A 26,734-nucleotide genomic window follows, 5' to 3' on the forward strand; every position below is an offset into this window, starting at 1 on the left:
CTGCTGCTGTGCCTGGGGCCTCCAGCTCAGCTGCTGTGAGGGTAGTAAAGGCCACTGACCGTGAGACAGGGCAGGGCAGGGGGCCCCCTTGTCACACAGCAAGAGGTGGCTGATACATGGCTGGCGGGAGGTCTCTCCAGACCTGAGGAGGTAGTCCCTCTGAAGTCTCGGCTCAGAGAGACGCTTGGCACAGGTTGGACTGTGTTCCCTGCAAACGTGTGCTGCGGTCCTCATGCCCTGTACTGTGACTGCGGGTTCACCTGGGCACAGGGCTCTGCAGACGCGATCAGCTGAGACGAGGTCCTGAGGGTGGGCCCTGATCCTGTGGGAGGCGTCCTCATGGGAACAGGAAATTAGGACCCAGAGGTGTGTGTGCCCACTGGTGTGCATGCACACACACACACACACACACACACCCACACACATACCACCCACAAATATACATACCACACACACACAACATACAAATACATACCACATAGCACACACACACACACACACACCCCACACACATACCACCCACAAATATACATACCACACACACACAACACACAAATACATACCACATAGCACACACATACACACACACACACCCCACACACATACCACCCACAAATATACATACCACACACACACAACACACAAATACATACCACATAGCACACACATACACACACACACACACCCCACACACATACCACCCACAAATATACATACCACACACACACAACACACAAATACATACCACATAGCACACACACACGCACACACCCCACACACACCACCCACAAATATACGCACAGCACACAAATACATACCACACAGCACACACACACCACACACACACCACCCACAAATATACGCACAACACACAAATACATACCACACAGCAGACACACCACACACACACACGCATCACATACACACACCACACACACACACCACCCACAAATATACATACCACACACACACAACACACAAATACATACCACACAGCACACACAGCACACACACACCACACACACACATCACATACACACACCACACACACACACAACACATACCACCCACAAATATACATACCACACACACACAGCACACAAATACATACCACATAGCACACACACACACACACACCACCCACAAATATACGCACAACACACAAATACATACCACACAGCAGACACACCACACACACACACGCATCACATACACACACCACACACACACACCACCCACAAATATACATACCACACACACACAGCACACAAATACATACCACATAGCACACACACACACACACACCACCCACAAATATACGCACAACACACAAATACATACCACACAGCAGACACACCACACACACACACGCATCACATACACACACCACACACACACACCACCCACAAATATACATACCACACACACACAACACACAAATACATACCACACAGCACACACACACACACACACACACCCCACACACATACCACCCACAAATATACATACCACACACACACAACACACAAATACATACCACACAGCACACACAGCACACACACACACATATCACATACACACACAACACATACCACCCACACATATACATACTACACACACCCCACACAACCCCCCCCACACCACCCACAAATATATATACTACACACACACAACACACATATACATACCACACATCACACACACACACACACACCACACACCACTCACACATATACATACTACACACACACCAAACACATACCACACACAAACTACATCACATACACACACCACAAATACCACACACACACACATACATACCACACACACATGTACATACCATACACCACACTCACACATATACACAACACATACACCACACATACTACCCACACATATACATACCACACAGATACCCCATACACACCATACACACACATATACACCACACACACACGTACATACCATATACACATACCACACACACAGGCCACACACATGCCACACACACCACCCACACATGCACATACCACACGCACACCACGCACCACACACACATACACACATACACATACCACATACACACCGCACACAACACACACACTTATATGTACCACATACACATACCACACATGCCACACACACACATCACCCACACAGCATACCATGTACACATACCATATACACAAACCACACACACCATTCACACATACACATATACATGCCATGTACACATGCTACGCAAACCACACACACACAACCATCCACACACCACACACACACACATATACATACCACAGACACCCACACACACACCCCATACATATCACCCACATACCACACACACATACACACTATGTACACATACGACACAAACTGTACACACATCACAAACGTACACAACACACACATACACACCACACAAATAACCCACACATCACATACCCACCACACAAATGCCACACACACACACCACATACCACACATACACACCACACACTAGCTGTCCTAGGAAACTCAAACCAGTTTTTGTGCCTTTTGAGAATAAATATAAATTCAAAACCAGCTCAACGGAGCAGCTTCTTGCTGGATAAACTGGCCGCGGTCTGGTGCTGTTAATCTGACGAGAGAAGTTCTCCCTGAGAGCCTGGAAGCTCGCAGCCTGAGGAGACCACACTTGAGTGCAGTGACCTGAGGTCTGCTGCCCTTCAGCCCATCATTCTCTGCCCTTCGTGAGCGTCTTGAGCTGGTGTTGCCCCACATACGCAGGTGCCTGGGGACCCTCTGCAAAAAGGTGGATTCTGGGTCCCAGTCAGGATGTCCCTGTGATGGCTCTGCTTCTAGCACCCAGGGTCAGATCAACAGTGAGGCTTTGAACTCACAGGCACAACCCAAAGTGTCTAAACGTATCTACAGCATCATAGATGGTATTGATCTGAGTCCATTCTTTAATAACCCTTGCTGGCACTTTAACCCTCCTTGTTAATCATTTCCCAGATGATACAATGATTTATCCAACCAAACGTTGATTCAGGGAGCATGGTATATGTTGGTGGCATTGTCAACAGTAAAGATGAGTCTGATATAAAAATTAATACGAGCATGAAAAGAGCTGGTGCGTAATGAAATTTTATATTACACTTGTGTGTTTTGTGACCCACTTTTGAGTGTATCTTTTTAATGATGTGCAGTCACCTTGCTTTGAGTGTGTCTGATATTTTTGTGGGATTGTGAGGAATAAGCCTTTCTGTCGGATACACTCTGTCCAGCTATAAATGTTTGCTTTGAAGGCTTTGGTGTTTCAATACCTAGAGCTCATGCCTGGCCACGGTGGTTTGTTCCTAGAGGTGGTCTGTCTTGACTCTCCATCATGTGGGAAGGCTCACTCAGCATCATGGGATTCCCAGGCGCCAGGGGCCCCCTGGGCAGGCTCCATGGGGACATGGTCCACTAGACAAGCCTGCTCTATGCTTTCTGTTCACAAGACTTGAGTGTCCAGCGCTGTCATGGAAACATGCTGTTGTTTAGTCTCTCAGTCACGTACAACTCCTTGTGACCCAGTGGACTACAGCTCGTCAGGCTCCTCTGTCATTGGGATTTCCCAGGCAGGAATACTGGGGTGTTCTTCCCAACTGCTGCAGGGGATTCATTCTGCAGGGGATCTTCCCAACTTAGAGGCTGAACCTGCATCTCCTGCATTGCAGGCGGGTTCTTTACCACTGAGCACCAGGGCTTCCCATCACAGAATTGTACACATGATTTTTAGAAAGGGAGGTGCCATACATAGTTACAGTGGGCAGCAAAATGGGGTGGAGCATGTGTCAATTCAGTCCTCATTTTCATAAGAAGCCCTATATTGAAGGCTCCCAGTTTTCTAATTAACCAGCCTTTTCCTTCTAGGTCCCATTTTATTGCTCTCTTATTAATGCTCATATGACACCTTGCTTATACAGGGTCACACTAAACAGTCTGCTTAATGACACCCAGAAAGTGATCGGGGCCTCAGTTTAAATTGTAGCTCATCACACAGATGACCCGGCCCTGCTGGTCTTGTTGCCTGCTGGTTCTGCTTCAGCGGGAACTGAGAGGCTGCCGCCTGTTGCTGAGGGCCCAGCGAGACCCCAGGACTGTGACCCCACTGGGCATGTCCCTTCCCTTTGTCCTGATGTCTTAGGATTGGAGTCACAGCCACAGCCATTTGTGGTTATCCCTGTGGGTGTTTTAAATCAGTATAGTTCAGAGGACAGAGAAAAAGACATCTTTACCTTCCAAAAGGCCTAGGTCTCTCCCTAGTGTGGCTGTGGATAATGCAGGGGTCTATAGAAGGGCCAGACAAGTGGTGTTGGGGGTTTGTCTGGGAATTCTGATTTGAAAAAAAACCAACTTCAAAATTTGGGTTTCAATTCCATTTTTTAAAAGGAAATTCGGTATTTGTTCTCTAATGTTGTATTTGTACAAAGTGCAGAGGCCACTGAGAACATTACGAACTGTGATGACATCAAATTAAAAAGTGATCATGATGTCAGCACTCCTGGTGATGCTCACCTTCAGGCTCCACCTGAATGTCTGTGCTGTGGTCAGAGGTTTCGTGTCACCCAAATGCATGTGTTGAGACCCTGACCCCGGGCAATGGTGTTAGGAGGTGGTCCAGGCATGAAGGGGAGCTTCGGGGTTGGATTAGCGCCCACCCCACCCCTTTCCACATGTGGGCCCAGCAAGACATCCAGGACCCCTCCCTCCACCCTGCTAGCACCTGACCTGAACTCCCAGCCTCCACAACTGTGAACATCAGAATAAGAAATTAAAAGCCACCCAACCTGAAGTATTTTGTTATGGCAGCCTGAGCGGGGTAAGAAAATTCAAATGGAGCTGTTTTTAGGTATTTATAATGACACCCCGCTCCAGTACTCTTGCCTGGAAAATCACATGGACGGAGGAGCCTGGTAGGTTGCAGTCCATGGGGTCGCTAAGAGTCAGACACGGCTGAGCGACTTCCCTTTCACTTTTCACTTTCATGCATTGGAGAAAGAAATGGCAACCCACTCCAGTGTTTTTGCCTGGGGAATCCTAGGGACAGGTGAGCCTGGTAGGCTGCCATCTATGGAATCGCACAGAGTGGGACACGACTGAAGGGACTTAGCAATGTTGTAATAGGGCTTCTTTTTGGGGGGCTCCAAAATGACTGAAGATGGTGACTGCAGCCATGAAATTAAAAGATGCTTACTCCTTGGAAGAAAACTTATGACCAACCTAGATAGCATATTCAAAAGCAGAGACATTACTTTGCCGACTAAGGTCCGTCTAGTCCAGGCTATGGTTTTTCCAGTAGTCATGTATGAATGTGAGAGTTGGACTGTGAAGAAGGCTGAGCACCAAAGAACTGATGCTTTTGAACTGTGGTGTTGGAGAAGACTCTTGAGAGTCCCTTGGACTGCAAGGAGATCCAACCAGTCCATTCTGAAGGAGATCAGCCCTGAGATTTCTTTGGAGGAAATGATGCTAAAGCTGAAACTCCAGTACTTTGGCCACCTCATGCGAAGAGTTGACTCATTGGAAAAGACTCTGATGCTGGGAGGGATTGAGGGCAGGAGGAGAAGGGGACGACAGAGGATGAGATGGCTGGATGGCATCAGTGACTCGATGGACGTGAGTTTGAGTGAACTCCGGGAGTTGGTGATGGACAGGGAGGCCTGGCGTGCTGCAATTCATGGGGTCGCAAAGAGTCGGACACGACTAAGCGACTGAACTGAATTGAACTGAATAGGGCTTCCCTGATGGCTCAGACAGTAAAGAATCTGCCTACTATGCGGGAGACCAGGATTTGATCTCTGGATCGGGAAGATCCCCTGGAGAAGGGAAAGGCAAACCACTCTAGTATTCTTGCCTGGAGAATCCCATGGACAGAGGAGGCTGGCGGGCTACCGTCCATGGGGTTGGACATAATATCACCTCTGCACCTTTAAATTCTTATTTACAAATGGAAGAAAAGGGAGAACCTACATATGTTAGCCATTTACAAAATGTTTAATTAGCAGCATCAGGGGTGGGTGTAGGGTGGGGAATTGCCAGACAGGGAATTACTAAAATGCCAGTGTTCTTTGTGTGTCTCCAAAAGTTCACAAAAGACTCCAAATCTGACGTTTAAAATGATTAATATTATTATTACAAAAATATTTATAGGAGGTTTATTAAATAACTGGAAAGTGATTTGGCTTCTTTAAAATTCTTTAAATTAGTCAATGTTATCTTTGGAGTGCTTTAGGTCTAGAGATAAAGGGAGTGGAAAAAGCAGAGTTCCCACGGGGCACCCCACTTGCCGCCACCCCCCTCTACTGACGTTTTGCGTGCTACGTTTGTTACAAATGAGAGACTCATCGACACATTGTTATAAACTAAAATTCATACTTTACTTTAGAGCTCACTCTTTGTGACATGCATTCTATGAGTCTCAAAAAATGTTTAATAATGTGTCTACTAGTCTGGGTCCTTTTTATTAGGTTAAAAATTAAGTGGGGCCTAACAGAGATCAAAATGTCACAGTAATAACTTTCGTCATGTTTTTCCTTCTGAAAATATTAGCCTTGGAAGGAAATGTTTTCACCAGCAGCCACTGTTTCGTGTCTGGGGCACGCAGCCAGAAGCGTGTTATCTTATCTCTCGTAGTGTGTGCCAACTCACAGACGAGTAGCTCAGAAGCCGTGTTTTTCTTGAGTGTAAGCTGATCCTCAAAACGGGACCTTCGATTCAAAACACAGTTTAGTTTCATGAGGGCATTTAAGTTTTTCTAGCCGGAATTCCCATGGAAACTGATGAAACTTACAATCTCTTCCTGTATAAACATTCGTCCACCCATTTCTTCATTTTTTTCGCTCATTTATTTGTGCTTTTCTGCCCAGGAGTCCATCCTCTTTCAAGCTGAGATTTCAACATCACTTCTTCCTCTTAGAAAGCATGAGCCCGGTGGAAACAAAGGAAAGCTCTGAGCTCTGGTGCCAGGCTGGAGTCTGAGCGATGTCCGCTCACCTCAAGGGAAGTCCCAGGACACGGGCCTGGGGAGGAGGGGGGGAGAACAGGAAGGGAGGACTCGACTGGTCAAGTAGGGGATTTCCCTCGCGCTACAGGGAGTTGTTTGCCCAGTTATCCCTGAAAATTTAATTCAGCTTGTAAAACCCGACACAGTATACCAGTGTGATCACTGTGATTGCAAAATGTGCAACCTTGTCCAAATGAAAATTCTTGCGTTACTATTGATGTGATTTCCCCGTGAAAATTGCAAGCTCTGTGACACGCTGTGCTCCTTTCTCAAGCAGAAATTCTCTTAAACACAGTGTCTTTCACTCCCAGTGTGCCTGAGATTGATGCAGAAAAGACAGTTGAGGCAGAAACAACTTTTTTCTCTTAGTTGTTCAAGGCACCGGGAGGTTGGGATCAGCCCATCCGCTGAGGAAGCTTGTGGCTGGTTCTGAGTTTAGCTGCATCAGCATCACCTCCGTCATCAGATGCTAAGATTGCCCAGGGAACTTTGGCCTGCCGGCAGCACAGGTGAGGGGCCAGGCTTGGCCACACACAGTCACCTCTCTAACCAGGCTCCCATGACCTGGCAGGTTCAATCTTCTCTTATGATCCAGAGATGACTTTGCAGGAAAGGTGGTCAGGAGCTCATACTGGAGTCACCCAAACTTCCCAATGCTGTTCATACCTGACTAGTTCTCAACCTGCACCTAAGACTAGGTTCACACACATGCACGCGCACACACGCACACACACACACACACACACACAAGCATTCGCCATGCCACCCACTCTGCTTTGATCTGGCTGCCTCGTTCATGCGGGCACATGTGCAAACTCAGACTATCTCCTTAAGCTCACTTTGTTTCCCTCACCAGCAGGTGCGTGTTTTTTTAATTAAACTTTTACTTCTACAGTAAAAGTTCTACTTGAGGTTTCATGACCACAAGCACAGCAGGAGTTTGATCATGTATGTAGAAAATTTAAAAGAATCTATGGATAAATCCTTTGGTTAAAAATGAATGTAGCAAAAGTGAGGTTTTTTTAAAGAGAGGGTGATAAAACTATTCTAAAATGATTGTAATGGTGGTTGAATAATTCTGTGAATATGCTAAAAGAATTACACTTGAAATAGCTGAATTACATGACATGTGAATTGCATGTCAATAAAGCTGCTATTTTTAAAGTGAATTTAGTGAGGACACTGGGCTCCGTGGGTAAAGAATCCTGCAATGCAGGAGACACAGGAGACAAGGGTTTAATCCCTGGGTGGGGAAGATACCCTGGAAGAGTAACCCACTCCTCCATGGTAACCCACTCCAGTATTCTTGCCTGGTGAATCCCATGGACAGAAGAGCCTGGGGGGCTATAGTTCATGGGGGTGGCAAAGAGTCAGACACGGCTGAAGTGACTGAGCACACACACACACACACACACACACACACACAAGTCAATTGTACTTATATAGACCTACAACAAGCAATTAGAAAATGAAAATTTCTGAATGAAATCATCTCAACAACATTCAAAAGCATCAAATACCTAGTAATAAACCTAACAAAATATTCTGAAAATTATAAAATAGTTATTAAGGTATTAAGGAAGACCTAAATAAATGAAGGCTTATGACCTTCATAGATGAAAAGATAAACATTACATAGATATACAAATGTACTTTTTGGTACATTTTTATAGAAATGTAGATTTCATTGTAATCCCAATTAAAATCCCACCAGGGGTATGTGTATTTGTGTGGGGGGGCTCAGGAGATGAGGGTTCAGTCCCTGGGTCAGGAAGATCCTCTGGAGGAGGAAATAGCAACTCACTCCAGTATTCTTGCCTGGAGAATCCCATGGACAGAGGAGCCTGGTGGGCTACAGTCCATACGGTCAGACACAACTGAGCGACTGAGCGTGCACTGGGAGGAGGGGACTATTGCCAAGCTGACTGTAAAGGCTACACAGGTGTGCAAAGGGTCCAGAATACTCAAGACCCTGCAGAAGACCCGGCTCAGGGGCTCCACCACCGGATAACCAAGACCCAGCCCAAGAGTCCTCGGTGGCGATGCTGGGCGCTGTGACCTCTGGTGTGTGAACACCCACCCTCTCCACCTGCCCCACAGGCAGGTCCAGCCAGCGGTAGGCATCCACAAAGTGGCCTGTGGAAGCTCCAGCTACTTGTCGGGCAGTGGGAAGGAGTTTGGATTTACAGGCGGATGAGAACAGGTGAGCTCATACCAGAGCAAACCAGACTCCTCATGGCCAGCTGAGCCAGCAGCTGCCCTCTGGCCCAGTGCCCTCTGGCCCTGCACTCTCTGGTGGGGTGATGGAGCCTCGCAGAGTGGTGTGAAGGCCCTGCCTGCAGCCTGCAGAGGCTCTTACCGCCTCTCTTCCGTGAGACCTTGGGCAGGCTCGTCACCTTGCGGGCCTCACAATCCTCATCTGTAACTTGGGCATCATGGTGCACCTGGGACCCTCCTCACAGCAGGGGGTTGAGGAGTCAGTGGAGGTGTCACCCAGCACACAGCCTCCAGTCTGCTGTCGCTTGAGCCCAATTCCACAGCCTCTGACATGTGAACCTGGGGTCTGGCAGCTGGCACCTTTTGTTTCAGACTGCCCAGGTCACCAGCAGGCTGTTGAGTCAGCCCTGCCCTCCCTCACTGCGGTCTCCACACCGCACCCTGTGCTCAAGGAGCCCCACCCGCCTCGCTCTGTGGGGGAAGCCCCTTTCTGCACCCCTTGCTGGCTGGCAGGGCAGCCGCTCTGTGAGGTATGTTCTGCGTGCCTATTTGCAGTGCAAGAATTTTCTCAACTTCTTTGATTTCATATCTGTGTCTATTCTCTAACCCTGAAATCTTCATTCCTAAAGGCATTAACATAATAGCCTTTGCTTTCATCCTTACATGCTTTATTTGAAACTGTATTTTTGCAGTTTAAAGTTAATAAAACCAGTATTGTTGCCAATGAGTGGATTATGAATGCAGTTTAGTATTTCTGCATGGTTCCTTTTATCCTTAGGACATGTGTCAGGAGTGTATAGCCAATTCTTTGTGTTTAAATTCAGTTGAAATTATTTCTTGTGCAATTAGGCTACCAGTATGATATAAACTTTGTTCACTTTTTAGGATTTTTAGGGATTGCTTCGTTTTTTAATTTTTGTTGACTTTTGTAACTGAATTATATTTATGCGATTCTGAAGACAAAGTTATCAACCAAGGCTTACTCAGTTTAACCTGGCTTTCTGGCCCGAAGGCAGGTTTGGCCAGTAGGGACGATGGTCTCATGAGACCGTGTGGGACATCTGAGTGGTCCCTGCTCTGGCATGGCAGGACTGTCACCTCAGCCCCTACCCATCATCGAGGGGAGGTCAGTGCCTCTGCCAGAACTTGGTTCTCTGTGCTATTCTACTTGACAAGCTGTGCTGAGCCTGTAGGGGGGGTGGGCCACAGAAGCCGCAACTCAAGTGAGAGACAGTTATGACCCCAGACAAGCAGGTGGATTTCCAAAAGGGAGCTCAGGTCTCCATCACTCAGCCTCTTCCAGCAGCCAACTGGTATGAGGCACGTGCAGGGCCAGAGGTTGGACCAGCTGACCAAGGCTGATTGTGAAGAGCTAGCTTGCCAGACAGGTCTCTCTCCATTCTAGGAAGGCAGCTGCTGAGAAATAAGAGAAACTCCATAGACTTGCCTGGCGACAGTGAGAGGCCCTCGCCTGGCATGTGGTGCCCTGAAGCTCATGCTGGTCCTGCATTCAGTTCACACTCGGGCCTTCTGAGCAGCTGGAATCTGAGGCCAGAAGAAGCTGGGCCTCCCTGCCTCCCCCACCCCTTGTTGTTCAGTTGATAAGAAGTTGTGTCTGACTCTTTGTGACCCCAAGGACTGCAGCACACCAGGCTTCCCTGTCCTTCACTAAGTCCCTGAGTTTGCTCAAACTCCTGTCCATTGAGTCGATGATACATACCATCTAACATCTTGTCCTCTGTCGTCCCCTTCTCCTCAATCCCTCAATCCCCTTCTCCTCCTGCCCTCAATCTTTCCCAACATCAGGGTCTTTTCCAAAGGGTTGTTTCTTTGCACCAGGTGGCCAAAGGATTGACGCTTCAGCTTCAGCATCAGTCCTTCCAGTGAATATTCAGGGTTGATTTCCCTTAGGATTCTGCCCATCTGCAGCCCTGGGGCACAGGGAAAGGATCCCACTCCCTTCCGCGGCCCAGGAGGCTGAGCAGGGAGTTCTGCTTTGGGGGCGCCCTGGGTCTATGTGCAGCTAAGCCAGCCAGCTCACCTCTGCGCCTGCTCCCACAGGTGCTCTGGGTTAAACTGGGCCCACCGTTTCCAGGGAAAGAAGGGTCCAGATAGAGCGTGTGAGGCCCACCCTTCCTGTGGGGGTAGGCTGGCTTATCTGCCCCTCCCAGAATAGCTTCCTTCCTCCCACACTGGCGACCCCGGGAGTGCAGCCCTGGAAACTCTGACCAGCTGACCACGGCCAACCTCCTCTTTCCATACGTTGGGAGGTTCACGCCCAGCCCCACACAGCAGCATCTGGGACCTATTTCCTGCTAAGTTACATACGGCATGGCCTGGGCCACAGCCAGCTGGCCGGCCTGGAGCAGCCCCATCAGCCATGGATACTGCCCAGTGTAAGGCTCTGCCTTCTCTCCATGGTGGCCACATGCGTGCTTGGGTGTGGGGGCCTTGAGGAGGATAAACCAGAGATAAAATGCCAGAAACTGGGGGAGAGGAAGCTGGCCCCCAGAGCCTGGCCGACCATCCAGACTCAACGTGCTGGCCCTGCCGTCCAGCCTGTGGTCCCTTGGGCTCCTCCCCAGCTCGGCTCCCCCACCGGCCTCCTCTGTCCCTTTGCAACTCTGTTCTAGTGCCCAGTGGTCACCTCTGCAGCATCACCATACCCCTGCTCACAGGGCCAGGCCCCTGCTGTGGCGTGTGACCCACAGCCAGGGTCTCAGGGACCCACTGTCTTGACCTCAGCAGCCCTTTGGATAGTTACCTCCAGAAGGAGTGGGGCTGGGCAGTGGTGGTCAAGGCCTCAGGGTGTATGTGGGGGGCACCATGAGAGTAGGCCACTCATGGGCCTCCGGGCCCCCCAGCAGGTCCTGGGCCCACCCTGAACCCAGTTTCTTCACCTGTGTCCCTTATGCACCGAGCCAGGTGGTTCCACACATAGACACACACACATGTACCCACATATACATGCTGTCACGAGCCGAACTGCGCCCCCACAGCTTACATATCAAAGTCCTGACCCCCAGCATCTCAGAGTATGACCTTCCGTGGAGACAGGGTCTTCACAGGGTGTCCCAGCTTGGGTGGCTGTAACAGATACCACAGAACAGGATTTAAACAGCACACATTATTCTCTCACAGCCCTGGAGGCTTAGGTCTGAGATCCAGGAGTCACAGGGCTGGTCCCTCCTGAGGCTGCTCTCCTGGGTGTGCGGCCGGCCGTCTCCCCTCTGTCCTCATGGGGTCGCTCCTCTGCATGTCTGTGTCCTCACCGCCTGCCGCACGGACTCACGAGGATGCCGTTCGTGCAGGATCAGGGTCACCCCATGACCACTTTTGACCTTTCGTTGCTGTTGTTTAGTCGCTCAGTTGTGCCTGACTCTTCCGTGAGTCCCTGGACTATAGCCCCTCAGGCTCCCTTGTTCATAGCATTTCCCAGGCAGGAATACTGGAGTGGGTTGCCATTTCCTTCTTTATATTTTACCTTAATTACATTTTTTAAGGCTCTGTCTTCAAATGAGGTCACATTATGAGATGATGAGGGGTCAGAACTTTAACATATGAGCTTAAGAGGGCACAAATCAGCCCATAACAGAGATAATCTAAGATGAGGGCATGAGGGTGGGCCCTAATCCAATATGATTATGTCCTTAGATAAAGGAGAGATTTGCGTTCTTCGATAAAGGACAGAGACAGGCACCTGGGAGAATGTCATGAGAAGATGAAAACAGAGACCAAGATGATGTTTCCACAAGCCAAGAAACCCCAAAGACTTCCCAGGGACTGAGACAAGCCTGGAACGGATTCTCCCTCAAGGCCCCCAGAAGCCAGCAGCCCTGCCAACACCTTGATCTCAGACCCCTGGCCTCCAGAGCTGTGGAGAAAATAATTTCCTGTCGTGTAAACTGCCCAATTTGTAGCACTTTGTTACAGTGGGTCTAGCAAACTGATACACAGACAACAGCACGTAGATGCACTGGTGCACACACGCACACACACAGCCGCACATGCACCCATGCACAGGTGTGCATATATGCATATGAGCATGCACAGCTGCACATGCCACAGCACGCAGAAAGCAGCCAAAGACGTGCTTTGAGAGAAATTCATAGCTTTAAATGCTTCAGGTCAGTTCAGTCACTCAGTTGCATCTGACTCTTTGCAACCCCATAGACTGCAGCACGCCACGCCTCCCTGTCCATCACCACCTCCTGGAGTTTACTCAAACTCATGTCCATTGAGTCAGTGGTACCATCCAACCATCTCATCCTCTGTCATCCCCTTCTCCTCCCGCCTTCAATCTTTCCCAGCATCAGGGTCTTTTCCAATGAATCAGTTCTTTGCATCAGGTGGCCAAAGTGTTGGAGCTACAGCTTCAGCTTCAGCATCAGTCCTTCCAATGAACACTCAGGACTGATCTCTTTTAGGATGGACTGGTTGGATCTCCTTGCAGTTCAAGGGACTCTCAAGAGTCTTCTCCAACACCGCAGTTCAAAAGCATCCATTCTTTGGCGCTCAGGTTTCTTTATAGTCCAGCTCTCACATCCATATATGACTACTGGAAAAACCTAGCTTGGACTACTTGGACCTTTGTTGGCAAAGTAAAGTCTCTGCTTTTTAATAAGCTGTCAAGGTTGGTCATAACTGTTCTTCCAAGAAGCAAGTGTCTTTTAATTTCATGGCTGCAGTCACCATCTGCGGTGATTTTGGAGCCCACAAAAATAAAGTCTGACACTGTTTCCACTGTTTCCCCATCTATTTGCCATGAAGTGATGGGATCAGATGCCATGACTTTAGTTTTCTGAATGTTGAGTTTTAAGCCAACTTTTTCACTCTCCTCTTTCACTTTCATCAAGAGGCCCTTTAGCTCTTTTTCACTTTCTGCCATAAGGGTGGTGTCATCTGCACATCTGAGGTTATTGATATTTCTCCCGGCAATCATGATTCCAGCTTGTGCTTCATCCAGCCCAGCTTTTTCATGATGTACTCTGCATATAAGTTAAATAAGCAGGGTGACAATATACAGCCTTGATGTACTCCTTTCCCTATGTGGAACCAGTCTGTTGTCCCATGTTCAGTTCTAACTGTTGTTTCCTGACCTGCATACAGATTTCTCACGAGGCAGGTCAGGTGGTATGGTATTTCCATCTCTTTAAGAATTTAAATGCTTACATTAGATATTTAGATATAAACAAATAGAAAGGCTTAATTATCTAAGTTTTCACCATAGAAAACTGGAAAAAGACATGCAAATTAAGTACAAAAAGTAAAAAAAAAAATAGAAAAAATCATAAATAGAAAATAAACAAAAAATTAATGCACCAAAAAATTGATTTTTGGAAATTTAAAAATTGATAACTCTCTATCAAGACTATTTTAAAAAATAGAAGAGATAGAAATCAAGGGTGAGAGAAGGGATATCAACACAGACCCTTCAAATTAATGAAAAGAGAATGAATAAATTTTATAAACAAATTTATGTTACAACCAACTTTCCATTGGTTCTAACTTGGGTCAATAAATTCAACTTAGGTGTCACAAATTCTGTAAAAATACAGCTTACCAAAACTAACACAAAATGAAATAGAAAATCTGAATAGACCTATAACTGTGATGTAAGTAAAGTCCAATGCTGTAAAGAGCAATATTACATAGGGACCTGGAATGTTAGGTCCATGAATCAAGGTAAATTAGAAGTGGTCAAACAGGAGATGGCAAGAGAGAACATCGACATTTTAGGAATCAGTGAACTAAAAGGGACTGCAAAGGGTGAATTTAATTCAGATGACCATTATATCTACTACTGTGGGCAAGAATCCTTAAAAGAAATGGAGTAGACCTCATAGTAAAAAACAAACAAACAAACAACAACAACCCTGAAATGCTGTACTGGGTGCAATCTCAAAAACGACAGAATGATTTCAGTTCCTTTCCAAAGCAAACCTTTCAACAACACAGTAATCCAAGTCAATGCCCAACCAGTAATCCTGAAGAAGCTGAAGCTGAACAGTTCTATGAAGACCTACAAGACCTTCTAGAACTAATACCCCCCAAAAGATGTCCTTTTCATCATAGGAAATTGGAGTGCAAAGTAGGAAGTGAAGAGATACTTGGAATAACAGGCAAATTTGGCCTTGGAGTACAAAATGAAGCAGGGTAAAGGCTAATAGAGTTTTGCCAGGAGAATGCAAACACCCTCTTTCAACAACACAAGAGAACACTCTACACATGGACATCACCAGATTGTCAAAACTGAAATCAGATTGATTATATTCTTTGCAGCTGAAGATGGAAAAACAAGATCTGGAGCTGACTGTCGCTCAGATCATGAACTCCTTATTGCCAAATTCAGACTTAAATTGAAGTAGAGTAAACCACTAGACCATTCAGGTATGACCTAAATCAAATCCCTTATGATTATACAGTGGAAGTGACAGATAAATTCAAGGAATTAGATCTGATAGACAGAGTGACTGAAAAACTATGGGTGGAGGTTCATGACATTGTAAAGGAGGCAGTGATCAAGATCATCCCAAAGAAAAATAAATGCAAAAAGGCAAAATGGTTGTCTGAGGAGGCCTTACAAATAGCTAAGAAAAGGAGAGAAGCAAAAGGCAAAGGAGAAAAGGAAAGATATACCCATTTGAATGCAGAGTTCCAAACAATAGCAAGGAGAGATAAGAAAGCCTTCCTCGGTAATCAGTGTAAAGAAATAGAGGAAAACAATAAAATGGAAAAGTCTAGAGACCTCTTCAAGAAAATTAGAGATACCAAGAGAACATTTCATGCAAAGATGGGCACAATAAGGGACAGAAAAAGTATGGACCTAACAAGCAGAAGATATTAAAAAGAGGTGGTAAGAATACACAGAAAGTGAAAGTGAAGTCGCTCAGTTGTGTCCGACTCTTTGTGACCCGTGGACTCTAGCCCACCAAGCTCCTCCATCCATGGGACTCTCCAGGCAAGAATACATTTCCTTCTCCAGGGGATCTTCCCGACCCAGGGATCGAACCTAGGTCTCCCACATTGCAGGCAGGTGCTTTAACCTCTGCACCACCAGGGAAGCCCTTAAATACAAGAATCCAAGGACTAACATCAAAGATTTCAAGGGAGGAAAGGAAGCCAGGTTGAAAGAAGAAGGGGGAGGAGGTGGGAGAGGGGGCCTGAAAGGGGTGGCCTTACAGACATCTCCTGCCACCTACAGATGCCCAGGCGTTATGGGAGTTTTCCCTGGGCCTCCAGAGAAGGGAGGACTGGAACTCGGCCCTGCCAGAAATCAGACCAGACCAGAACCAGAATTTGAGTTCTCTGCCAAGAGGAGGTGATCAGTCTCCAATCCTCAGCTCAGGCTGAGGGCCCTTCGACCAGATTCCTGCATCCAGGACCGGAGGACTAGAAAAACAAGGAAGGACGGGATGGGTTAAGGAGAGGAAAGAGAGAGGGAAGGGGAGAGAGGTCAATAAAGTCTATTGTTCCTTACCGGTCGGGGCACTCTGACCAGTTCTCCTGCGTTCCCTTACCCTACTGCTCTCCACCCGGGTGCCCTTTCCCAATAAAATCTCTTGCTTTGTCAGCACATGTGTCTCCTCGGACGATTCATTTCTGAGTGTTAGACAACAGCCCAGTTTCGGGCCCTGGAAGGAGTTCTCCTTCCTGTGAAAAATGGCAACCTGGTGGGATTCTTCTTCACTGAGACTGACATCCTGACCACTTGGGTACTCAGGGGCCAGCTTGCCTGCCAATGGACCAGACCCAGTGGCTGCAACTGGGACCCTTTTGTCCCTGGTCTCCTCCTGACGTGGACAACTGGCCAGAGTGCCCTGACCAGTAAAGAACAAAAGAATACACAGAAGAACTATACAAAAAAGATCTTTATGACCCAGATAACCATGATGGTGTGATCACTCACCTAGGGCCAAACATCCTGGAATGTGAAGTCAAGTGGGCCTTAGACAGCATCACTACAAACAAAGCTAGTGGAGGTGATGGAATTCCAGTTGAGCTGTTTCAAATCCTGAAAGATGATGCTGTGAAAGTGCTGCACTCAATATGCCAGCAAATTTGGAAAACTCACCTGTGGCCACAGGACTGGAAAAGGTCAGTTTTCATTCCAATCCCAAAGAAAGGCAATGCCAAAGAATGTTCAAACTACCACACAATTGGACTCATCTCACATGCTAGCAAAGTAATGCTCAACATTCTCCAACCTGGTTTCAACAATACATGAACTATGAACTTCGAGATGTTTAAGCTGGGTATAGAAAAGGCAGAGGAACCAGAGATGAAATTGTCAACATCCGTTGAATCATCGAGAAAGTAAGAGAGTTCCAGAAAAGCATCTACTTCTGCTTTATTGACTACGCCAAACCCTTTGACTGTGTGGATCACAACAAACTGTGGAAAATTCTTAGAGATGGAAATACCAGACCACCTGACCTGCCTCCTGAGAAACTGTATGCAGGTTTCTGGAAATCTGGACATGGAACAACAGACTGATTCCAAATCAGGAAAAAGAGTACATCAAGGCTGTATATTGTCACCCTGCCTATTTAACTTATATGCAGAGTACATCAGGTGAAATGCTGGGCTGGAAGAAGCACAGGCTGGAATCAAGGTTGCCGGGAGAAATATCAATAACCTCAGATATGCAGATGCTGCTGATGCTGCTGCTAAGTCGCTCCAGTCGTGTCCAACTCTGTGCAACCCCATAGACAGCAGCCCACCAGGCTCCCCTGTCCCTGGGATTCTCCAGGCAAGAACACTGGAGTGGGTTGCCATGTCCTTCTCCACTGCATGAAAGTGAAAAGTGAAAATGAAGTTGCTCAATTGAGTCCGACTCTTAGCGACCCCATGGACTGCAGCCTACCAGACTCCTCCGTCTCTGGGATTTACCAGGCAAGAGTACTGGAGTGGGGTGCCATTGCCTTCTCTGGATATGCAGATGACATCACCCTTATGGCAGAAAGGGAAGAACTAAAGAGCCTCTTGATGAAAGTGAAAGAGGAGAGTGAAAAAGTTGGCTTAAAACTCAACATTCAGAAAACTAAGATCATGGCATCTGGCCCCATCACTTCATGGCAAACAGATGGTGAAACAATGGAAACAGTGAGAGACTTTCATTTTGGGGCTCCAGAATCACTACAGATGGTGACAGCAGCCATGAAATTAAAAGACACTTGCTCCTTGGAAGGAAAGCTATGACAAACCTAGACAGCATATTAAAAAGCAGAGACTTCACTTTGCCAACAAAGGTCCATCTAGTCCAAGCTATGGTTTTTCCAGTAGTCATGGATGGATGTGAGAGTTGGACTATAAAGAAAGCTGAGTGCTGAAGAATTGATGCTTTTGAACTGTGGTGTTGGAGAAGACTCTTGAGAGTCCCTAGGACACCAAGGAGATCCAACCAGTCGATCCTAAAGGAAATCAGTCCTGAATATGCACTGGAAGGACCTATGCTGAAGCTGAAACTCCAATACTTCAGCCACGTAATGGGAAGAACAAACACATTGGAAAAGACCCTGACACTGGGAAAGATTGAAGGCGGGAGGAGAAGGGACGACAGGATGTGATGATTGTATGTCATCACTGACTCAATGGGCATGAGTTTTAGCAAGCTCTGGGAGTTGGTGATGGACAGGGAGGCCTGGTGTGCTGCAGTCCATGGGGTTGCAAATAGCTGGACATGATTGAGTGACTGAATTGAACTGAACTGAACTACCTTTAAAAGTTGAATTCATCATCAAAACTGTTTCTACAAAGAAACCTGTGAGTTTGATCAAAGATTAGGAAGGAAATATTATCAATCTCACACAGAATCATTCAGAAAATCCAAGAAGAAACAATTCCCAACTCGTTTCATGAGGTTGGCATAACTCCGATCCCACACCTGTCAAAAGACATTACAAGAAAAGAACTGTAGAGGTTTACAATATTCATAAACCCAGATACAAAATACCTAACAAAATATTAGCAAATTAAATTCAGTGATACATGTAAAACGAAGCACATAGTGTGATCAAGCATAGTTTAGCTCAAGGACTCAAGATTTAATATTTGAAAATCAATGTAATTCACCATATTAGTAGAATAAAGCATGATCACCTCAATAAATGCAGAAAAATTAATTAACAAAGATTTAACACCCATTTTCGATGAAAGCTCTTTACAGACTAAGTGGAGCCTTCTCATCTGACATGGTTCATCCAAGAAACACCTATAGCTTGTGGTGAAGTTGGAGAAGGCAATGGACCCCCACTCAAGTACTCTTGCCTGTAAAGTCCCATGGATGGAGGAGCCTGGTAGGCTAGTCCATGGAGTCGCGAAGAGTCTGACACGACTGAGTGACTTCACTTTCACTTTTCACTTTCATGCGTTGGAGAAGGACATGGCAACCCACTCCAGTGTTCTTGCCTGGAGAATCCCAGGGACAGCGGAGCCTGGTGGGCTGCCGTCTATGGGGTCACACAGAGTCGGACACGACTGAAGCGACTTAGCAGCAGCAGCAACAGCAGTGGTGAATTACCAAATGCTGGGCCCTCAAGTCTGGCACCAGGCCAGACTGAGTGCTCTGACCACGCTGTGCAGTGTCGTACCGGAAATTATAACCAAGGCAAGAAGAGAGGCTGAGAAATCAGAGGCAAATGGTTTGCGAAATGTTTCTGTTACTCAGGGCCCCTCTTCCACCCAAACCCAGCTCTCAGCTCGGGGTTACTAGGCTGAGGCTTTGCAAACATCAATCCTCCTTTGCCCACTGCCTCATCGCACATCTGGCCAAGAGCAGGTGCCAGAGGGACGCTGGAAGAGCCTGCGCCTGAGGGGAGGTGACGTCCAAGTTCAGTGTGAGGCCCTGGTCAGCACCCCTGATGGGAAGGAGCACCGTGGGGCCCTTGACAGAAGGTGAGCGGGTTCCGTGGGTAACACAGTCATGTTGCATCACCCAACAGTTGCCCTGAGGATTTGTGGGGAGAGCCCGCGCTCCCAGGAGATACACATTGAGGTCAGGGTCAGTGGACATAGGGCCCCCCACTTACTTTCTGTTGATTCTAAAAGCACTTCAGACAGAGGGTGAGCATTGGAGGAAATGGGGTAAAATGCAGGAAATCAGCAAGTCAGCATTAAGGCCCTCTTTCTTCTGGCAACTTTCTGTGAATTTTCTTTAGGTTTGAAATGATTTCAAAATAAATACTAAGGAAAAAGAAGAGCAGTTAGGTCAGAGACGAAATCTGTTTCTCCCAAGGAGGCGGCCACACGCTCACAAGCCCAGCAAGCAAGGCCCGGCTCTGTGTTTATGAGGCTGTTTTGCTGCCGAATGCGCTGAAGCTGCACATTTCAAAGCTGACCTTAGCTCCCTGGAGCCGCGTGTTTTCCAATCAGATGTTATTCTGCAGGGAATGAACATTCAGCTTCCGGCGTTTGGTCTCCCAGCTAATGATGCTTTCCGGGTGCACGTACTCTTCTCTACCAAGAGTTCAGGTCGCCGGCCCACTGGATGCAGGCGCCAGTCCCTTGCTGGGCACAGACGATGTCGTGAGTGAGCTTGCCAGCAGAGGCATTTACGAGCAGGGAGTTGAGAGTCCCAGCTCATCTCCTGTCAAATATGGAAACAATAGTTAAATCGCCTGGTTATCTTGCGGTTTTCAAATGTTTCAATCAGTCATGTAAACAATAGCATGGGTGTAAATGAAGCCCATATGTAATGGTCACAAACACGGACCATCCGGTGGAGGGGGACGCTGGCCCGAGCTCCTGTGGTTCCTGAGCCCTGTCCCTGGGGCAAGCCGCGCGTGACCACTGAGGACCCGCCCAGGACTCCAGGAGGGGTTCAGCTGACGAGTGTCGCCTGACAGGTGGGGCTCCAGAGAGGGGGCGGCAAGCTTCCCTGAGGATCAGCCTGCTCTTCCTCCAGCCGCCTCCTTGCTGTGAGTACCATGGGTCCCCCTCACCCACAGATCTGACCAGTGGTGACTAACACTGCCCCGGGGCTGCTTCCACGTCACTCCTAAGCAAGGCAAGGACCCAATTCACAGTCAGTTCCAGGCCCCAGATGGTTGCTCAGATCAGAGTCAGAATCCATGGGTCCTGCCATTCTTCCATTCACCAGGCTCCTCAGCTCGGGCCAGGGCTGGGCTGGCCGTGGGCACAGAACTGGACAAGAGCTTCCTGGGTGGGGGAGGGGCTGGGTCAGCTCATCACTAATCTGTATTTAATTCTGGTAGGTGCAGGTTTTAGTTCTAACACAGTGCTCACAGGGCCCTTGGCATAGGCGCTACCATCATTCCCACCAGAAGAGGGTAAGAACCTGAGGTGCCAGGAGACCACATGGCGGTAAGTTCAGAGCCTGGACTTGAAGCTATAATTCACCAGGTGTCCAGCTGCCCAAAGGAGCATCAATAAGGACATGTGGGAGTCCTGGCTCTCAGGGACCTGGGGCCGCACACGAATGAAGAGCTGGAGGGTTCACAGCAGGGCTTATGCAAAGGCCCTGAGGGGACAGGTCAGCTTTGCAGACCCAGGGAAGGTGAGCTAGGCTGGGAGCAGAGGGCAGACAGCCACATAGAAGGGCCAGGAGCAGTAGCTGTGCTCAGAGGTAGCCTGGCAGCCCCAGGCGAGCGCCCTCCTCACCTGCGGTCAAACTTCGTCTGGTTTTCCCCACCCCACCTCCGCTCTGACTTCTGCAGAGGCCTCACCCACAACTGCCCTCACACTAGCCAGAAAGCGTAAGGGAACAAACAGGCCCTCCTCAGAGTCGTCATCACCATCAGGGGATCATTGTTGTTCAGTTGCTAAGTTGTGTCCAACTCCTTGCGACCCCCTGGACTGCGCACGCCAGGCTTCCCTGTCCTTCACCATCTCCTGGAATTTGCTCAGACTCGTGTCCATTGAGTCGGTGATGCCATCCAACCATCTCATCCTCTGTCACCCCTTCTCCCCCTGCCTTCAATCTTTCCCAGCATCAAGGTCTTTCCCAATGACAGTTCTTTGCATCAAGTGGCCAAAGTATTGGAACTTCAGCTTCGGAGGATTAGGAAGAGGCAGTCGATGGTACGTGGGGGAGAGGAGACTATTAAACTGTGCTAAGAACTTCACAAGGTTCCAACCGTGGAGTCTTTGTTCCCTTGGTGGCTGGGGGGGTGGAGGGATGATGCTGGAAAGTTCCCTGGGTTCGGCTGCATTTATGGAGCACCCGTGGTGGGTAAAGCAGGGGTGACCACGTGAGGCCCAGGAAGACTCTAGACACAGGTCAGCCCTGCCTGGCCTCCTGGGGCCCCATGCCCACATCCTTGTGAGTGACAGGAAACATGGGCAAAGGGAGCCTCTGCTTAGGACAGAAAGGAAAATGGGGCCACTTTGGACGGGGTCAGAGGCCCCTCTGGGGAGGTGACGTTCCCGGGAGACTCAGCGATGCCTCCCGCTGTGCCTGCCACCTGAGGACCTTGGCTGGAGCACAAGGCTGCGTGTGCTGAGGACACGGTGGTCCCTGCCTGGTCTGGCCCCTCTGCTGTCCCAGCGGCCCCTTGGCAGTCTGTGTGCCCTGTGACACCCACAGCGCATCTGGTCACACTGGAGGGGACACAATGAGGTTCAGGGGCATGGTGGTAGGGGACACAGGTCTGTGTCTGCCCGACCCTCCCAGCCTTGACCTTGCTGACTCCCAGCCCAGCAAGATGGGTCACAGGTCCCAGGCCACTTCCTCCCTGAAGCTGCCCTGCCTGCTCTCCCTGGCACTGACATTTACCCCATTGTTGCTATTCTGTGCTGTGCCTCCCCGACACCCACACTCACGGGGTCCTGAGAGCAGGACAGATCTGCTACCCTTGAGAGTGGGATGAGGGGGCTGAGCAGCACCAGAACCCCTTTGAGGGAAGCCCCTTGCCCACCTCCCTCAAGTGAGGGCCCCACCCACTGCTCCTGGAGCACGGTGGCCCCCCACCTTGCAGGACTCAGCATGTGTAGTCCAGTTCTTGGCCATTTGAACTGAGAGGCAGGTTGGGGCAGCAAGAGGGGGAAGCTGTGTCGGGGGGAGTCGGGGGAGGTCTTGGTTTCTGCAGAACAGCTCAGAGCTGGGATCAGATTCCTGGGTGCATCCCTGGAGGAGGAGCTGGGATCTGCTTTATCATTGTTGGAGCCATCACCACTGCCCTGGACTGACTGCTTCTCTGTTCCTGCTTCCCTCCCATCTCTGATTAATAAGTGCCGAATCTGCTCTTTGGAACTCAGGAATGGCTAGGAGACTAAAGGCTTTTTCTACGAACAAGAAAGGGGGACTCTGAGGGGCTTTCGAAACTGGGAGCCCCACAGAGTCCTGCTGGGTGTCAGTAGCCACCCCAGGACACCACGTCCTGTGCTGCTGACAGCCCCTCCCCACCAGGCGGCCCAGAAGGTGTGAGGCAACTGCCAGGCAACCTTACCTGCCCAGCATAGGTGCAGCCCAGTGGATGCCAGGGTGGTGGGGCAGGGGCAGGTCACAGGACCCTCAGAATTGTCATGCAGTTCAAGAGGAGGGGGCTGCAGAAACACTTGGGCTGGGTTCTCTGAGCCAAGAGTAGGGGGAGGGAGAGCCAGGTGACTGCACCCAGGGCCAGAGGTCACAGGAATAGCTGCCTGGACCACCGGGCTAGAGCACAAGGTTCTGGGTGACCTGGGCAACAATGGCTGCAGAGAGAGAAGGTCCTGCCTGTGGGTGAAGCTGCAGATGTTTCTTCTGCAAAGCTTCTTTGAACTTATTTTTCCTTGAAAACCCTGATCTAATTTTGGATTGAAGGAAATCAGAACATGCCACCCCGAAACGTGCCCCTTTGCTGTGAGGATTATTTTGAGCTGGAGGCAGTTAAGAAACAACAAACACAGGAGGGCTCGCTGCCTGCTTCTTCCTTTCCTTTTAGGAAGATCATTTCCATGTGCAAACATATCCTCAGGAGGTCAATCTTGGGCTAGAGTCTGTATAACAAACCTCACTAAACAAGCCCTGTTTCCTTCCCACAACTCGTCCCCTCAGCCAACACCCCCCTGCCTCTTCTATTCTCATCTCCACAAGTGTCTCTCTTCGTTAAAATGATGTATAACCACCCCACCACCCCTTGATCCTGCTCCTTTGCAGTTTTCTTTCCTGTAATGCCCCTGTCGTGTGTATGTAAAAAACCTTTTCCCTCTGTTAATCTGGGTTTTCTCAGTTTAATTCACAGGTCTTGGGAATAGAACTTACAAGTGTAGGAGAAAGATTTTTCTTCCTCTCCTGTAGGACATTTAGGTACCCACACAGAGTTTATATTGCTTTTAAACTCAGAAACCCTCAAAAATCTTTTTCTTTTTAAAATCATACAGACCCTCAGGCCAGACATGCAGGGTGGCCCATCGGCTGATGGGGTAACAAGAAAGTCTGATGTCAGCCCACTGTCCCTACAGTAGATGTTCTGAAAAGTTGTCTTGAGAGAACCCTTTTCTTGAGTATTACAGGCAGCTTCATTATCCCAGAAGGTTGCAGGAAAGGGGACCCCTTCCAGGGCCTGAGAGTGGGCTCTTATCTAAAACTCAGAAATGAATCGTCTGAGGAGACACGTGTGCTGACAAAGCAAGAGACTTTATCGGGAAGGGGTGCCCAGGCAGAGAGCAGGAGGGCAAGGGAACCCGGGAGGACCGCTCTGCCACGTGGTCAGACTCAGGTTTTATGGTGATGGGATTGGTTTCTCGTTGTCTCTGACCAACCATTCTGATTCAGAGTCCTTCCTGGTGGTGCACACCTCCCTCAGCCAAGATGATGCCAGTGAGGAGGATTCTGGGAGGTTTGTAGGACACTTGGACGGAGTCCTCTTTCCCCTTTTGACTTTTCCCTAATCCTTCCAGTTGGTGGTAGCTTGCTAGTTCCACCTTCCTTACCAGGACATTTTGTTGTAAGATAACTCACGCAAGTGGTTACTATCTTGCCTGGCGAGGATGGGTGATTTCAGTCAGTGTTTCCCCTAACAAGAGTGCATCACGTCCCATGTCTAGGAGTTCATGTCCAGCTTTTACAGGAAAAGTTTCAACCCAGCTGACCATGCAGTGTGTGGGTGGACGCTCCTGCCCCACGTCCTGAGCCGACCATGCAGGTCTCATCCCAGCTCCGGGCCTGAGTCATGGCCTACTGGGCCCCCTACTTCCCTCCCACATCCAGGCCTGGGGTTTGGGGAATCAGGCTTTGATGGATGCTGGTCTATTACCAGGAACGCGCCTTAGTCCTCTTCCTGCAAGAGAATGTGGGCTGGCGAGAGCAGCTGGACGGCAGCCATGGACGAGTCCCTCCTGACCTCTCCCAAAGACGGGCCCGGGAGCCACGCGGCTCTGTGCTTGCAGGGCTGGGGTCCCCACTGTGGCTGGCTGCGCCCCTCATCCCAAGCCAACTCTGGGCTCTGCCCTCTGCTGCTCCTGCAGACCTCCCTGTGTGCCCAGGGCCCAGACTGCCTAGGGGCCACCGAGGGTCTGCCAGTGGGAGCCAGTAGGGCAGACACGAATGCCTCCCTTTGAAAATAAGAGAAGAGACTCCCCCTTCCCCTCCCTTTCCAGAACATCTTTCTGCATCATATCCAAATGTTTGTAAATCATCTTAATGGCTACTTAAGCCTCTGGCCTGCCTCACCACTCAGGAATGTCTCCTCAAGGCCTGGGAACCAGGGCTTTGAACAGTGATCTTTGAGGAAGGTGACCCCCCCGACTCCTCTTTCCTGGGGGGTGGGGTGGGGGTGGGCCTAACGAGCCATAGACTTACACTGCAAAGGCTCCTTATTCTATTTCTGCAGTGGCTTCAGCAGTGGCTGTGATATGCCTCATACTCTGGTTAAATGCCAACTCATCATAGAATTATGTCCTTCTCTTCTGCCTTAATGGAGAGGTTTCCTGGGTGGGAAAGAGATTGGGTTTTACTTCTGTCCCTCCTAGAGCCTTGGCAATGGCAGGAAAGAGGCTTAAAGTGTCCCCCTCCCTGGTCACCCCCTTGCCCTGCAGGCAGGCCCAGGTACAGCCACTCCCGTTGCAGACCCTGGCTGTAAATAGCCTTTGCCAAACTCTCCTCCCCTCCTGGGTGTGCCTCCTGGGTGTATTTGCCAGGCACCCATCCCCCACAACCTAGGTCTGGCCTTTGCAGAAGAGCCCACTGTGTTAGTTGCATTTGGTCCTGGGGGTCAGGAAAGTCCTGGCAGGCCAGAGGCTATGTGGAGTGTCATGGGTTCCAAGGCCCGGAGAGCAGCCATGTGTCTTTCCCCTCCTGCACCCTCTCTACCCACATGTGCCCTGGAGAGGCTGGACCTCACCAGAGCCCCAGCCCCGCCTGCTCATGTCCCACACCCAGGCCCCCCGGGGCCCAGAATCTGCCCCTGCCTTTCCATCGTTAAGGGCATGAACTTCTCCTCTTCTGTCCAAGTCTCCTTCCACAGCTCTGGTGGGTCAGCAGTTTAGACCAGCCGTCCCCATCATGGGAGGGGCAGTCCCAGGATTCCTTGCCATCCCATAACC

The sequence above is a fragment of the Capra hircus genome, chromosome 1 (assembly GCF_001704415.2).
Source record: "Capra hircus breed San Clemente chromosome 1, ASM170441v1, whole genome shotgun sequence".
Classification (NCBI taxonomy): Eukaryota; Metazoa; Chordata; class Mammalia; order Artiodactyla; family Bovidae; genus Capra; species Capra hircus.